This window comes from Mustela putorius, unplaced genomic scaffold (genome assembly GCF_011764305.1).
Source record: "Mustela putorius furo isolate JIRA1106 unplaced genomic scaffold, ASM1176430v1.1 tig00003834_pilon_pilon_pilon, whole genome shotgun sequence".
In the NCBI taxonomy this organism is placed as follows: Eukaryota; Metazoa; Chordata; class Mammalia; order Carnivora; family Mustelidae; genus Mustela; species Mustela putorius.
The window spans coordinates 29,268,127-29,286,116 of NW_025421987.1; positions in this window are offsets into that span (position 1 = coordinate 29,268,127).

A 17,990-nucleotide genomic window follows, 5' to 3' on the forward strand; every position below is an offset into this window, starting at 1 on the left:
CTGATAACATTGTTCTCCCTGCTTCTGTTAGTTTCACCCTATAGTCTCTTCACCCTATAGTCTCTTTAACAGCAAAGAGATTCTCTGAAGATTTAGGCTTCAGATTAGGCCATTCCTCAGATCCAAGCCCTCCAATAAGTTCCTATTTCATACAGAGTATGTCAAGGAGGCATTTATTATTTGACTCTCCCAATACCCTTCTGACATCTATCCTTGCTCTCTCTGGTACACTGGCTTCCTTGCTTTTCCTTAAAAAAATTACACCAAGATGCTATTATTTTAATATTTTGACACTACTATATGCCAAGCATATAGTGTCAAAAGTTTCAAGCAAAACTTGAAATGTTTTGGCCAAATGTCCACATGCCTCATTACTTAATTTCCCCTTGTTCTTTTCTCAAATTTTCCTTCTCTCAGATGGTTTTTCCTGGACACTGTATATAAAAATAGCAGTTACTATACATCCTCATCTTACACCATCCCAGCACATGGTCTCTCTAACCTTGATCTTCTTCATGATACTTAGGCCTATATTAAAAAAAAAAAAATTGTTGGCTTTAATAGCAATGCAAGGTAGAAATTTTATTTTCTATACTACTATTGCCCCAAGACCTAAATAATTCCTGGAACATAGAAAGTGCTCAGTACATATTTGTTGATGAGTGAATTTACTTTGGAGATTATATTTTGAGGCCTTCAGGATGATAAAGACATATACTATCATTTTGGCTCTTACCATAATGGGATCTTATTTATTTTTAGTTATAAGTCATTTGAGGATGAGGACAAACAATATTCTAGTCATATCCTTCTTTCTGATTGTAAGCATGGTTATGTACATTATGTGTCAACTTGTCCACTTTAAAAAAAATCAAATTTACTAATATATAATTTACAAATAAACTCAAAAGATATTTAAAGCATACTTTGTGTTGAGTTGATATACGTATACATTGTGGAAGGATTCATCCCATCTAGTTAATTAACACATCCATCACCTCACTTTTTATTGTTGTTGAGAACATATAAGTTCTACTCACTTAACAAATTTTAATTCTACAACTCAGGGTTATAAGGTCATAGTCACCATGTTTTATATTACACTCTCAGACACTGCTCATCTTATAAATAAACGTTATTTGCTTTTACCAACTTCTATTTCTCTCCCCAGCCCCTGCCCTTACAGATCCTTTTTTTTTTTTTAAGATGCTACTTTTAACTATGAGATATGCCATGTAGACTTTGTCTTTCTCTGTCTACCTTATTTCACTTATTTTGGCCTCAAGGTCCATCTAGGTTTCTGCAAATGTTGACATTCCCTTGTTTCTTACGGCTGAATAATACTCCATTGTATAATATTCATATATTCCTTATCTACTCATCCATTGATAGACACTTAGGTAACAACCTAAATGGCTAATATGAATAATGCTTCAGTGAACATGGGAGTGCAGATAACTCCGATATCCTATTTCAATTTCCTTCATATATATAACCAGAAGAGGGATTGCTGGGTCATATGATAGTTCTATTTGTAATTTCTTGAGGAACCTCCATACTGTTTACAATCCATTTTAATCCAGGTGAAATTGGTAAGAAATAGCCTTAAAAATGTAATCTTTACATATTTAATTTTTAATAGCTTGCTGTAGATACTGCCTCTTTGTCTAATACAACTACAAAATGTCCTATTTCCATTGTAATGGTTGTTCAAAATATTTTTTTTCTCTGACTTTTTGTTAAGTGAACCTAAGTATATTCAAAATCTTCTACCTGGGGAGGAGCAAGATGGTGGGGAAGTAAGAAACCTAATATCATCAGGTCCCAGGAGTTCAGTTAGATAGTTATCAAACCATTCTGAACACCTCCAAACTCAACAGGAGATCAAAGAGAAGAAGAGCAGCAATTCTAAGAACAGAAAATCAACTACTTTCTGGAAGGTAGGACATTAGGAGAAGTGAATGCAAGGTGACATACAGGAAGATAGACCATGGAAGGAGAGGCCAGCTTATGGCAAGGAGTAGAGCAGTGAAGCATCAAATCGGAACATTAAGAAGTCTGCTCCACTGAGGCATGTGGCTTTGGAGGTTAAACAGGGAGTGGAGCCCTCACTGAGAGAGTGTGATCTCAAGATCTGTGGTGTTACAAAAAGACTGAGGGTGTCTGAGTGTGGCAGAGCTGCTAGGTATCAGGGTGGGGAATCCAGCTGCAGAGAAGGAAGCAAGGAAGGGGCTCTCAGCTCATGGTTTATTTTAAACCATGATCTGAGGCATAGTCAGGCCACTGCTCTTCTAGTAGGGATCCCACAAGAGAAAGATCTTCCTCCTTCCTCCTGTGGGAGGAGTGGTGCAGGAGCACACTGCAGGAATCTGCTGGGTTTGGAAACTTTAAAGGGGGCCATGCGCAAGAGAAAGAAACTAGTCACTAGTTGGGTAAGTATGGAATGCAAAGAAACTAGTCACTAGTCACATGCTGGGTAAGTATGGAAAGCAAAGAAACTAGTCACTAGTCACATGCTGGGCAAGTATGGAATGCAGCTGGAGACAAGGGAGACAGGAGTGATTGACTGCTTTTCTCTCTGGGCACACTGAGGAGTGGGGCTCTGAGCTCTTAGTTCCTCTGTGGCTGGAGAGTGGGAGGCCACCATTTTCATTCCTGCCCTCCAAAGCTTTATGGAAAGTGTTCAGGGAATAAAACCAAACCAAAGCAGATTACTTAGCCTGGCCCCTGGCAAGGACAGTGCAATTCTGCCTTAGGCAAAAACATTTGAGAATCACTGTACCAGGTCCTTCCCCCAGAAGATAAGAATAAGCAGCCAAGACCAATTTCACTGATCAATGAGAACTACAGAACTCCAGAGCTAGGGTAATACAACTCAGAATTCATGGCTTTTTTCCCATGATTCTTAAGTCTTTCAAAGTTTGTTTGTTTATTTATTTATTTATTTATTGACAGACAGAGATCACAAGTAGGCAGAGAGGCAGGCAGAGAGAGAGGAAGGGAAGCAGGCTCACTGAGCAGGACCCTGTGATCACAGGACCCTGTGATCATGACCTGGGCCAAAGTCAGAGGCTTTAACCCACTAAGCCACCCAGGCGCCCTCAAAGTTAAATTTTTTAATTTTACTTTTTTCTGAATCTATTTTCTTAAATTTTTCCTCTTTCCTATTTTAAACTTTTTCAACTATTTTACCTTATAAATACCCTTTAAAAATATTTTCAAATTTTCATTGTTATAGACATATTCTATCCCTTCATTGGATTTAGCTTTATTTTTTGTATACATATAGGGTTTTCTTTCTTTAAAATTTTGGGATACAGTTTCTTCTAACAGATCAAAATATACCCAAAATCTAGTGCATGGTTTTGTTCTAGTCTCCAGTCTGATCACGTCTTTCCTTTTTTTTTTCCCTTTTTCAACAAAATTCTTATTAATTCCTTTTTTAGAATCTTTTTAAATTTTCATGTTTATAGTCATATTCCATCCCTTCATTGTATTTACCATTATTTCTATATATATAATAAGTTTTGCTTTCCTTATAATTTTGGGAGGCAGTTTCTTCTAACAGAACAAGATACACCCAAAATCAAGAATCAAGTGTGGCTCTATGGTATTCACCAATCTAATATATATATATATATATATATATATATATATATATATATATATATTTTTTTTTTTTTTTCCCCCTCCTTACTTCTTGCCTGTCCTTCCACTGTCCCTGCTTTAGGGTCTCTTCCAATTTTGTTAGTGTATATTTTTTCTGGGGTCAGTGCTACTCTTTTAGTATTTTGTTCTCTCATTCATCCATTCTTATCTGGGTAAAATGACAAGGTGGAAAAACTCACCTCAAAAAAAGAACAAGAGGCAGTACCAATGGCTAGGGACCTAATCACTATGGGCATTAATAAGATGTCATATCTAGAGTTCAGAATGATGATTATCAAGGTGCTACATGGTCTCAAAAAAAGCATGGAAGATACTAGAGAATCCCTTTCTGGAGAAATAAAATCCCTTTCTGGAGAAATAAAAGAACTAAAATCTAACAAAACTGAAAATTTTTTAAAAAACCTACTAATAAGGTACAATAAAAAATGGAGACTCCTACTGCTAGGATAAATGAGGCAGAAGAGAGAATGATGGAGAATTTAAAAAGCTGGGAAAGAGAGAAACAAACAACTACTGGACCATGAGAGGAGAATTTGAGAAATAAGTGATATCATAAGATGAAACATTATTGGGATATTTGGGATCCCAGAAGAAGAAGAAAGAGAGAGAGGGGCAAAAGGTATACTGGAACAAATTATAGCAGAGAATTACCCTAATTTGGTGAAGGAAACATGTATCAAAATCCTGGAGGCACAGAGAACCCCATCAAAATTAAAAAAAAAAAAATTGGGTCCACACCTCATCATCTAATAGTTAAACTTAAAAGTCTCTGTGACAAAGAGAAAATCCTGAAAGCAGCTCAGAACAAGAGCTCTGTAACATACAATGGTAGAAATATTATATTGGCAGGAGACCTATCCACACAGACCTGGGAGGCCATAAAGCACAGGCATGATATATTCACATCACTAAATGAGAAAAATATGCAGCCAAGAATACTCTGTCCAGCTAGACTGTCATTGAAAATAGAAAGAGAGGGCTCCTGCTTGGCTCATTTGGTTAAGCTGCTGCCTTTGACTCAGGTCATGATCCCAGAGTCCTGGGATCGAGTTCAATATTGGGCTTCACCTGCTCTGCAGGGTACCTGCTTCTCCCTCTCACTCTGCCTCACCCTCTGCTTGTGCTCTCTCTCTCTCTCTCTCTCTCAAATAAATTAAAAAAAAAAAAAAAGTAGAAGGAGAGGTAAAAAGCTTCCAGGACAAACAGAAACTAAAAGAATTTGCAAACACCAAATAAGCCCTACAGGAAATTTTGAAAGGAATCCTCTAAGAAAAGAGAGCCTAAAAGTAACAGACCTTAAATGAACAGAGACAATAGACAATACACAGTAATGGTCACCTTACAGGCAATACAATGGTACTAAATTCATATCTTTCAATAGTTGCCCTGAATGTAAATGAGCCAAATGCCCCAATCAAAAGACACAGGGTATCAGGATGGATAAAACAAAACAAAACAAAACAAAACAAAAACAAACAAACAAAAACAAGACTTATTGAAACACTGTCTGCAAGAAACTAATTTTAGACCCAAAGACACCTCCAGATTTAAAGTGAGGGGGTGAAAAACAATTTACCATGCTAATGGAAATCAAGAGAAATCTGAGATAGCAATCCTTATATCAGATAAATTAGACTTTAAGCCAAAGACTATAATAAGAGATGAGGAAGGACACTATATCATACTCAAAGGGTCTGTCCGACAAGAAGATCTAACAATTTTAAATATCTATGCCCCTAACATGGGAACAGCCAACTATATAAACCAATCAATAACAAAATCAAAGAAACACATCAGCAATAATACAATAATAGTAGGGGACTTTAACACTCCCATCACTGAAATGGACAGATCATCTAAGCAAAAGATCAACAGGGCAATAAGGCTTTAAATGACATACTGGACCAGATGGACATCATAGATATATTCAGAATATTCCATCTCAAAGCACCAGAATATATATTCTTCTCTAGTGAATATGGTACATTCTCCAGAATAGATCACATTATGGGCCACAAATCAGGTCTCAACTGGTACCAAAGAATAGGATCATTCCCTGCATATTTTCAGACCACAATGCTTTGAAATTAGAACTCAACCACAAGAGGAAAGTTGGAAAGAACTCAAATACATGGAGGCTAAAGAGCATCCTACTAAAGAATGAATGAGTCAACCAGGAGATAAAAGAAAAAATTTTTTAAATATCATGGAAGCAAATGAAAATGAAAGCACAACTGTTCAAAATCTGTGGGACACAACAAAGGTTGTCCTGAGAGGAAAGTATATAGCAATGCAAACCTTTCTCAAGAAACAAGAAAGGTCTCAAGTACACAACCTAATCCTACACCTAAAGGAGCTGGAGAAAGAACACCAAAGAAAGCCTAAACTCAGCAAGAGAAGATAAATAATAAAGATCAGAGCAGAAATCAATGAAATAGAAACCAAAAGAACAGTAGAAAAGATCAATAAAACTAGGAGCTGGTTCTTTCAAAGAATTAATAAGACTGATAAACCCCTGGCCAGACTTACCAAAAAGAAAAGAGAAAGGATCCGAATTAATAAAATTGTGAATGAAAAAGGACAGATCATAACCAACATCAAAGAAATACAAACAATTAAAATAATATATTATAAGCAACTATACACCAGCAAATGAGACATATGAACTACCAAAACTGAATCAGGAAGAAATAGAAAACCTGAACAGACCCGTAACCACTAAGGAGGTGGAAGAAGTTATTAAAAATCTCCCAGAAAATAAGAGCTCTCAGCCAGATGGTTTCCCAGGGGAATTCTACCAAACATTCAAAGAATTAATACCTATTTTCCTTAAACTTTTCCAAAAAAGTAAAAGTAGAAGGAAAACTTCCAAACTCATTTTATGAGGCCAGCATTAGTTTGATCCTAAAAGCAGACAAAGACCCCATCAAAAGGAGAATTATGGTCTGATATCCTTGATGAATACAGATGAAAAATTCTCACCAAAATACTAGCCACCAGGATCAAACAGTACATTTAAAGGATTATTCACCACAACCAAGTGGGATTAATTCCTGTGCTACAAAGTTGGTTTAAAAATCTGCAAATCAAATAAAAGAAAGAACACGAACCACATGGTATTAATTTTTATAGTAGCAATGTCCACAATAGCCAAACTATGGAAAGAACCTAGATGTCCATCAACAGATGAATGGATAAAGAAGACGTGGTATATAAACACAATGGAATACCATGCAGCCATGAAAAAACACCCATGAAATCCTGCCATTTGCAAAGACATGGATGGAAGTGGAGGGTATTATGCTAAGTGAAATAAGTCAATTAGAGAAAGACAACTATCATATGATATCTCTCATATAAGGAATTTGAAAGGCATGGTGGGGTGTCATGGGAGGACAGGAGGGGAAAAAATAAATAAATAAAACAAGATGGGACAGGGGAGTGGAGATAAACCATAAGAGAATCTTAATCTCAGCAAACAAACTGAGGGTTGCTATTCAGAGGTGGGGGAGGGAAAGGGTGGTTGGGTTATGGACATTAGGGATAGTATGTGCTATGATGAGTGTTGTGAATTGTTTAAGACTGATGATTCACAGACCTGTACCCCTGAAGCAAATAATACATTATATGTTAATTTAAAAAATCTACCTTATTTTTATGTTGTGGAATAAACCGATGTTAAAGCCACATGGTTTCATGTCAGTCTCATGTTTATGCATTCTTATGTCTTCTGAACTTCACTTTTGGTAAATTATGGATCTTCAAGCCTGTAAAGGAGTACACTAACTTAATTTCCCCTTCTAGATTTAAGGGTAGGAAATGGAATTATGTCAGTAGCAGGGCACATATGTAAACTGATTTTTTTTTTCTAGCAATGTTCATTTTCTCAGGAAAAAAAAAAAAAAAGGAAAACTTATATAGTGCCCTGAAGAAAATTATAAATTTTTTGCTGTAAAAAATATAACATTCAAGAATGAATTTTCTTTTTTTGGTTCTTAAGAAATATTTCTGGGATGTCTGAATGACTGCTTCCAAAGGTTATTTTTCTTACTGGTGATTCCAGTTCAGACAGAATAAAATTCAAGAAAGATGCTAGAGGCAAGGTAATTAAATAAAGGGAAGAACAGAAGTGCTGGGCAATAGAATGGAAAAACAATCAAGTTCCAAAATGTTTCTTACGGCAATAGGAAAATTTCTTCTGCTAAGATCAGTTTTGATAACCCAGCCACCTTGATTTACTGATACTATAGAGACCCTGAATTTGAGGGAAGAGCCAGTATCCTTACAGGCAACTCTGGTTAAACTAAGTTACATGGAATTTTTTCATTGCAAGTAACAATGCCAGCATTTTGCAAATAATTATACAAATCTATCTAACAGTGACCTATATTAGAGTTAGAAGTGTAATAATTATTGTCAAGTCCTATGGCAGCAAAAACTTAGATCATTTGAACATTCATTGTTAAAATGAAGTGCTTCAGTAAAATGCACTATTTGGGAGAACTTCAGTGAACGCAGTTGGATGTGAAATATATGCAATCATATAATTTTAATTGATTGGAGTCTTAAAAGTTAGAGTTTGCAAAATGAATCTTTTCTGCTTTCTCATTTTGTTTACATAGGTAAATATATCATTTCTGTGACATTTATCAGCAAGTGATAACTGTATGCATTTTGATTATTCAATCTAACAAGGTTTTGAATATATAGAGTGAAGTACAAAATTAATTTATGACTATTCAGAAAATTCAAAATTGAAGCACATATGAACTTAACCAAAATTATAGAGAAGAAATTGTCTAATTTGTAACTGAAGTAGTGTTCAGTCTTAGTGAGACTGAAGGGCATGCAATTGCAAGTCAGGATAAGTTGATTGCCACTAAAAATAATAGCAAGTATATAATGAGAATAAACTTTCTTGATGAAATAAGCAGATGATATATAGTGTCTAATAAGAGAACAGAACATATAATTGGATGATGTATTGTGTTTCTTGTAGATTAGCTTAACGTGCACAAAAGTGTTACTATCAAACCCATCAGAATTGGATTTCAGCTACAAATTCTTAAATGGGTTAATACAGGATTAAAAATAAGAGAAGCATTTGTTCAAAAACACTTCTAAAAAGGAATAGAGAAAAATATTGTAATTATTGGCAAGTCATTCCACAATGTGGAGAATTTAACAATGGAATCCAAATTCTTCTTGTATATGCCAGCAATGAAATATGGGTTGAGAAGTTATTTAAGCACTTGGAAATGACAAAGGAACTCAATTTTAGGGCCATTAATGAGGAAGGAAGTTGGAAAACTTACTATGTAATCTTTTGCCTTGTGTATGTATGTGCGTATAAGTATGTTGGACAGGATAAGTATATAAACAGAAGTATTTTTTCATACTTAAAAAATATTGTACCCATTACAAAATACTAGATTATTCAGAAATTTATCTACAAAGTTGGAAACTATATAGGTTTCTAGATACTTGATTTTATTTTATTTTTTTGCACTTTTTAGAGAATAAGATGTTACTGACAACAATCTCAAGAATTACTCATGAGGAAATCTTAAAACTCTGAGTTGATTATTCTAATGAAGACACCAAGGAGGGATTTCATTAAAGCTTTACTATATTCAAAGCATTTCTATCAAATTCTTGAAGATCAGTATTTAAATGTGTACCAACTAAAATAATGTGGGCTTAAATTAAAACCCCAAAAGTTGTCATTAATTACTTTAAAATGCTCAGTTAATCAAAGATCCATTAACTGTGAGGTTGTAGAGATTCCTACTCTAGATGTCATTAGGAAAAGTAGAAATGATTATATATTGTGTATAGTAGATCAAACATTGTCCTTACATTTATAAAATTTAGTTCTGCTTAAGGCATACAGAAATAATTGTGTGTAAATATCAAATAATAAAATATCTTTCATTAAAATTTTATTACATTCTTCCAAGATATCCTTTAGAACTTTCAATGTACATTGAAATATGTTTGTACAGAGTACTCCAGAGAGCACAGGACTACCCCTTTGGCTTTAGGAGCATCACTGGCACTGAGATTAACAGTCTTATGGTGAGCACTGAGAAAAGTAGGCTGATAGGCAGTGATGAATGATAGGCTTCACTGAAACTGACAAGAAAGGAAAAGAAAGTCGTGGGTGTCACAGATAAACAGAGAAAATTGTTTCGTGAGCTCATAGGAAATAGCATTTTTAGTCTTCTGCATTAGAATTGTTTGTAGTGGGGGGCACCTGGGTGGCTCAGTTGGTTAAGTGGTTGCCTTTAGCTCAGGTCACGATTCCAGGGTCCTGGGATTGAGCACTGCATCAGGTTCCCTGCTCAGCAAAGAGCCTGTTTCTTTTTCTCTCTTTTTGCCTGCCACTCTGCTTACTTGTGCTCCCTATCTCTCTGTCAGATAAATATATAAAATCTTTAAAAAAGAAGTTATTAAAAAATATTGTTTGCAGCGAGGTAGAGGAAGGATGTTAAGTAAAGATTCTAAGTCTCATTCCCAGAAATTCTGAGTCAGACTTCACACTTGTCCTGTAATAAAATACTGTCAAGGTACATATGATAGAAGATTAAATAATTGACCCTATTTGCTCCTACTGGATTCACACCATTTTTATGGGCTCTCCATGGACTTGGCTCATAGACATTGGGCTTAGCCATTTGACCTGTTTTGGCCAATGGTATACGGTGCTTCTAGGACTTAAGAAACCTCATGTGTTTCTGGTTGCCCTCTTGCACTGCCATCGACATGAGAAGATTAACTCATGTCATTGGACAAAATTTATTGTCCAATAAATTTTATAGAAAGTTGTTTTACTGAAAGTAGCAAATATTACTAGATCTTTTTTAACAGTTATTTTGACATTCATTCCCAATGTGGAGATACAATTTTTATCTTTAATCTGCTCAGTATTTTCTGAAATAGGTTGATTCTTACAACCATCCCTTGGGTAAATGCTGCCCCATCAGTTGGGACCCCAGAATAAACACATGTACAGAAGTGCAAGTCTAGCTAATGCACAGACCAGGAATAATAAAAACTCCTCAGCTGCTGCAACCTGACATTCACTCACCCATGCAGGCCTGTTCTGATCAACAGAACTCTTCCAACAGACCCATGGGCTTATGAGAATAAATGATTATTATTTTAAGATGCAAATTTTTGGGGTGGTTGATCATACATTTTTGTTGTGGCAATAGTTGATTGATACTTTTGTGACAGCATGTTTTCATAACATTTCTAATGTAACAATGCAAGTAACAATGACTACAAAAAACAAATCTCAAAGGATTCTATGAGAAAACACACACACACACACACTTTTTATTCTACCCTCACTCAGGCATATTTGGATTAGCTGGGTAGCTTTGTTTCAGGTTGCAAGTTGGTTTCAGGTCACTTCCAACTGTCTTTCAATCTAGAAACAGGGCATGATCTTTTCCTGGTAGAGGACAAAAGGGGAAGAGGAATGCAAAACATGAAAACAGTCTAGTACATCATTCATGTTTGTTCACTTTCTTTATGTCAAGCAATTCATTTGGCCATTCCCAATGTTGGGGAGAGTGGAAGGAAGTACAGGAAGTGCTGTAAGTCAGAAGGGGATAGGGAAGGAAGTAAATATTTACTCCATCATACACTACTTGTATTAATCTCTGTGTTGAAGTTTCAAGGTAAAGGTTGATGAAGACAGGATATCAGAGTCCATGATTTTCAACTTCTTTTTCTAACTTCTTAAAAGTATAGAGCTGATGTTCTTCAAGGAGATCTTATTTTCAGAAAGGGGCACCCTTGCCAAGAATCAAGTTCTGAATGTTTTAGCCCATTCAGAAATGTTTCTCTTTTCAAAATTCCATGGAAATCCTTCCTGACTCAGGGAAACATTACTTTCTGTAGCATTACAGACCTGATGTTAATTATCACCATTCTTTTTTCTTATATATCTCTTCTGTATTACCTATTCTTAAATACTGAAATGTTGCAACCCCGTCAGGATCCCAAACTTTGATTTTAGCATGGATTATTCTGGAAGTATAAATGTAAATGCCTGTCTTTGTTGAATCACAAATTTTCTGAAGGCAGAGAAAATATATTGCTCATCTTTCATGCCCAATATCTGGCTCACTCACTGGCATTCTGTAATTGAACATTGATTGGGATCCACGTCTCTGAGAGAAGTATCTACTCCTGTCACAAAGACACTCACTCTTAAAGGTCAAAGAAACTACATTAGCACACTGTTTTTGATAATAATTAGAGTAAAATCAATTTCAACACACAGTCTCTAAATATGATATATAATTATTTTTAATATCATTTGATTATTTGATTGTATTTCTTTATAACTGCTAACTTAATTAATTCAAATGTTTGTTATTGAACCTAACAATAAGGTTCCCTCTTCCACATTACCTCCACATTTACCTTTTTATGATGGAATTTATCCATAATCCCTCTGTCTTGGGACCTAATGACTATTTAGTCCTTATCTTTACCTTATGCATGACCTCATCTATTTCTCCCTTAGTTTTTTCTTCACCTACTCTCAAATTCCAACTATTGAAATTTCCTTTTTTTATTCTAATTCAGGGATTATTTTTAATGTCATGTTCTATTGCTGATTACTGTCACAGACTGCCCTGTGCAAATGCCTGACCTTCTTTTAAAGACAATCATGGCTCTCCCCTTCATCCTGAATATCCTCAGAGAGCTCTTTTATATTGTGTTTATTGAGTATACATTAAAAATAATATAACATTCTTAGAGAAAGATGGCAGGGCAGTAGGAGGAACTTAGCATCATCTTGTTCCATGGACATAACTAGATAACTATTAAATCATCCTATATACCCTATAAATTAACCTGAGGACTGACAGAACAAACTTTACAACTAAAGGAAGAAAAGGGGTCACTTCAAAGAAGTTAGAAAGTGCTGAAACTGGGTTTAGGGGGGAAGCAGATCACAGGTGCTGTGGAGGGTAGGGAGCCATGGTCACATAGAAGGGCAAGAGAAAAAGGAGCACACAGGGGAACACAAAAAAATGAAAGAGGATGAATTTCCTGAGTTCTTGCAACCAACAGAGCTTAAGCCTGGAATTTTAAAGTCAGTGGGGTTGGTTGGGATAGAACCCTGAGGATATTGTGTTGCTTCTGGAGAGAGGACAGATAAATAACCTAGAGATACATAGCATGGAAAAGTGAGCTGAAAATTTCTTGGGCCAAAGTGGGGGGAGATTACTCACTTTCCCAGAGTATGTGTCCCCTCTGCTTTTCTCAGCTTACCCCTGACACTACCTGCCTAACTTGCTTACACCAAGCCCCACAGCCCTGTGCTCTGGCAGGACTTCACTTCTCAAGTTTGCCTTTGTCTCAGTATAGTGGGTCCTTCCCCCAAAAGTCCACCACAAACCTCTGCCCAAACCACTGTTTGGATGACCAAACAGAATATTCTGCAGAACCTCAGTTCTAATGGAGTTGGTGTCAGGTCTCCTTTCACAAGCAGACCAGAATACACCTAATTAAAATTTGCCACATTCAGGCCAATACTCCCTAGAGCAGGCAAGGAGAGCCTCTGCATATAACTGGCCTAAAGGATAAAGCAGCCAAAATACCACAGCTGAGCAAACAGAGTACACACTGAAGACACTCCCTGAAGTGCCAGGCTCTGTGCACTACACGATCTCTTCTTAAGGCCATTACTTTCAGAAGCAGGAGACATCTGGCTTTTCTAACACAGAGAAGGAAAAGACTTAGACAATGTTAAGACAGGAATGTATTCTAAGTGAAAACAAGATAAGGCCATAGCCAAAGATCTAGGCAAAACAGATGTAAGTAACATGCTTGATGGGAAATTTAAAAGAACAATCTTAAGGATATTCACTGGGCTTGAGAAAAGAACAGAAGACATTCAGTGTGACACTTACCACAGAGAAAATTTTAAAAAGAATCAGAGATGAAAAATGCAACAAAAGAGAGTAGAAACAGGTTTGATGTATGGACAGCAGGCTGGAAGAAGCAAAGGAACAAATTACTGACATAGAAGACAAAATAATGGAAAATAATGAAGCTAAAGAAAAAAAGAATTATGCAACATGAGAATGGCCTCAGTATGATTTCATCAAACATAATAAAATTCATATTACAGGAGTTCCAGAAGAAGAAGAGAGGAAAAAGGGGGCAGAAAATTTATTTTATGAACTAATAGCAGAAGATTTCCCTAATCTGAGAAAGAAAACATCCAGATCTAGGGGGCACAGAGGGCTCCCATTAAAATCAATAAAAGCAGGCCATCACCAAGAGACATTGTAATTAAATTTGAAAAATATAGTGATAAAGAAAGTCTTAAAAGCGGAAAGACAAAAGAAGTTATTAACTTACAAGAGAAAACCCATAAGGCTAGCTGGAGATTTCTGAATGAAAACTAGACAAGCCAGAAGAACTGACATGATATATTCAAAGTGAATGGGAAAAATCTGTAGGCAAGAAAAGTCTATGCAGCAAGGCTATGATCATTCAGAACAGAAGGGGAGATAGAATTGCCCACATGAATAAAAACTAAAAGAGTTCACGACCACTAAAGCAGCCCTGTAAGAAATATTAAGGGGGACTCTTTGAGTATAAAGGAGAAACCAAAAGTCTGTCCTCCAAAAGAAAGGATGAGAGAAAATCTCCAAAAACAATGACAAAATGACAATAGATGTATATCTATCGATAATTATTTTCAAATGTAAAAGAACTAACCACTCTAATCAAAAGACACAGGTGTCAGAATGGGAAACAAAACAAAACAAAACAAAATAAAAACAAGACTCATCTGTATGCTGCCTATAAGAGTCTCATTTTGGACTTAAAGACACATGCACATTGAAAGTGAGGTGGTGGAGAAACATTTATCACACAAATGGATGTCAAAGGAAATCCAGAGTAGCAATACTTGTATCAGACAGAGTAGACTTTAAAACAAAGATTGTAACAAGAGACAAAGAAAGGCAGTATTTAATCGTAAAGCAGACAATTCAACAAAAAGATCTAACAATTGTAAATAATCATGCACCCAACTTGGGAGCATCCAAATATATAAAACAATAATAAACATGAAGGAACAAACTGATAATAGCACAATAACAATAGAGCACTTTAACACCCCACTTACATCAATGGACAGAACACCTAAACAGAAAATAAGCAAGGAAACAATGGTTTTGAATGACACACTGGAACAAATAGATTTAACAGATATATTCAGAACATTCCATTCTAAAACAATAGATACACATTCTTTTCGAGTACACATGGAACATTTTCCAGAATAATCACATATTAGGTCACAAAACAGGCCTCAACAAATATAAGAAGATTGAAATCATACCATGTACCATTTCTGATCACAATGCTGTGGAACTCAAAGTCAACCAAAAGAAAAAAAAAAAAATTTTTTTTTTTTGAAAGACCACAAATACATAGAGGTTAAATAACACACTACTAAACAATGAATGAGTTAACCAGGAAATCAAAGAAGAAATTGAAAAGAAATACATGTAAATAAGTTAAAATTAAAACATGATGGTCCAAAATCTCTGGGATGCAGCAAAAGCAGTTCTAGAGGGAAGTATACAGCAATACAGGCCTACATCAAGAAGCAAGAAAAATCTCAAATAAACAACCTGATCTTACACCTAAAGGAACTAAAAACAACAACAACAAATGAAGCCTACAGCCAGCAGAAGAGAGGAAATAATAAAGATTGGAACAGAAATTACTGATATAGTAACAAGAAAAAAATAATACACTAGATCAATGAAATTAGGAGCTGTTTCTTTGAAATAATTTAAAAAAAATTGATAAACCTCTAGCCAGACTTATGAAAAGAGAAAGGACCCAAATAAATAAAATCACAAATGAGAGAAAAGAAATGACAACCAACACCACAAAAATATAATTAATTAGAATATCATGAAAAATTATATGCCAACAAACCACACAATCTGGAAGAAATGGATAAGTTTCTAGAAAAATATAAATACCAAAACCAAAATGGTAGGAAAGAGAAAATTTGAATAGATCAATAATGAGCAAAGAAATCAAATCAGTAATCAAAAATCTCCCAACAAACAAAAGTCCAGAGCCAGATAGTTTCCCAGAAGAACTCTAAACATTTAAAGAAGAGTTAATACCTGTTCTCTTCAAATTATTCCCAAAAATAGAAAAGGAAAGTATACTTCTACACTCCTTCTATGATGGAAGCATTACCCTGATACCAAAACCAGATCAAGACTCCACTAAACAAGAGAACTATAGGCCAATATTCCTTATGAACATGAATGCAAAAATTCTCAATATAATAAAAACAAGGTGAATCCAACAATGCATTAAAAAATCATTCACCATGACCAAGTGGGGTTTTATTCTTGGGTTGCAAGGGTGGTTCAATATTCACAAGTCAATCAACATGATATACCACATTAATAAAAGAAAGAATAAGAACCATAAGATCCTTTCAATAGAAGCAGAAAAATCATCTGACAAAGTACAGCATGCATTCTTGATAAAATCCCTCAAAAAAGTAGGGACAGAGGGACATATATCAACATTAAAAAGCCCATATATGAAAGACCCACAGCTAATATCATCCTCCATAGGGAAAAACTGAGAAGGAACAAGACAGAGATGTCCACTCTCACCACTGTTATTTAACGTAGTACTGGAGGTTCTAGCCACAGTAATAAGACAACAAAAAGGAATAAAAGCCATTCAGACTGGTGAGGAAGAAGTCAAAGTTTCACTACTTGCAGATGATATGATACTGTATGTAGAAAACCTGGAACACTCCATCAAAAAAAAAAAAAAAAAGCTAGAACTGATAAAGGAATTCACTAAAGTTGCATGATACAAAATCAATGTACAAAAATAGGTTGTATTTCTATACACCAATAACAACATGGCAGAAAAGGAAATTAAGGAATCATCCCATTTACAATTGCATCAAAACCACTAAGAAACATAGGAATAAACCTAAACAAAGAGATGAAAGACCTATACTATGAAAACTATAAAACACTGATGAAAGAAACTCAAGATGACACAAAGAAATGGAAATACATTCCATGTTTATGGATTAGAAGGAAAAAAATTGTTAAAATTTCTCTACTACCCAAAGCAATGTACATATTTAATACAATCTCTATTAAAATGCCAGCAGCATTCTTCCATAGACCTAGAACAAACAATCCTAAAATTTATATGGAACTACAAAAGACCTCAAAAGCCAAATCAACTGTGAAAAAGAAAAAGAGAAACAGAACTAGAAGGATAACAATTCTGGACTTCAATTTATATTACAAAGCTCTTGTCATCAAGACAGTATGGTACCAGCACAAAAATAAATGCATAGATCAGTAGAATAGAATTCAAAACCCTGAAATGAAGCCACAACTATATGGTCAATTAATCTTTGACAAAGCAGAGATTGGGATTGGGAAAAGGACAGTCTTTGGGAAAAGATTGGGAAAAGATTGTCCATTGGGAAAAGGATAGTCTTTTCAACAAATAGTATTGGGAAAACTGGACAGCAATATGTAAAAGAATGAAATTAAGTCATTTTCTTAGACTATACATAAAGATAAACTCAAGATGGATGAAAAGGCTAAATATGAAACCAGAAGCCATAAAAATCCTAGAGAAGAACACAGGCAGCAACCTCTTTGACTTTAGACATAGCAATTTATTTCTAAATATGTCTCCTGAAGCAAGAGAAACAAAAACAAAAATAAACTGTTGAGATTTTATCAAAATAAAAGGCTTCTTTCTGCACACCAGAAGAAACAATCAATAAAACTAGAAGGTAACCTAAGTTATGGTAGAAGATATTTGCAATTGACATATCTAATAAAGGGTTAGTATCCAAAATATATAAAGAACTGATACAACTCAACATCCAAAAAATGAATAATCCAATTTAAAAAAAATGCATAAGTCAAGCAGAGAAAGACAACTATCATATGATCTCCCTGATATGAGGAAGTGGTGATGCAACATGGGGGCTTAAGTGGGTAGGAGAAGAATCAATGAAACAAGATGAGATTGGGAGGGAGACAAACCATAAGTGACTCTTAATCTCACAAAACAAACTGAGGGTTGCTGGGGGGAGGGGGTTAGGGAGAAGGGGGTGGGATTATGGACATTGGGGAGGGTATGTGCTTTGGTGAGTGCTGTGAAGTGTGTAAACCTGGTGATTCACAGACCTGTACCCCTGGGGATAAAAATATATGTTTATAAAAAATAAAAAATTTATAAAAAAAAAATGCATA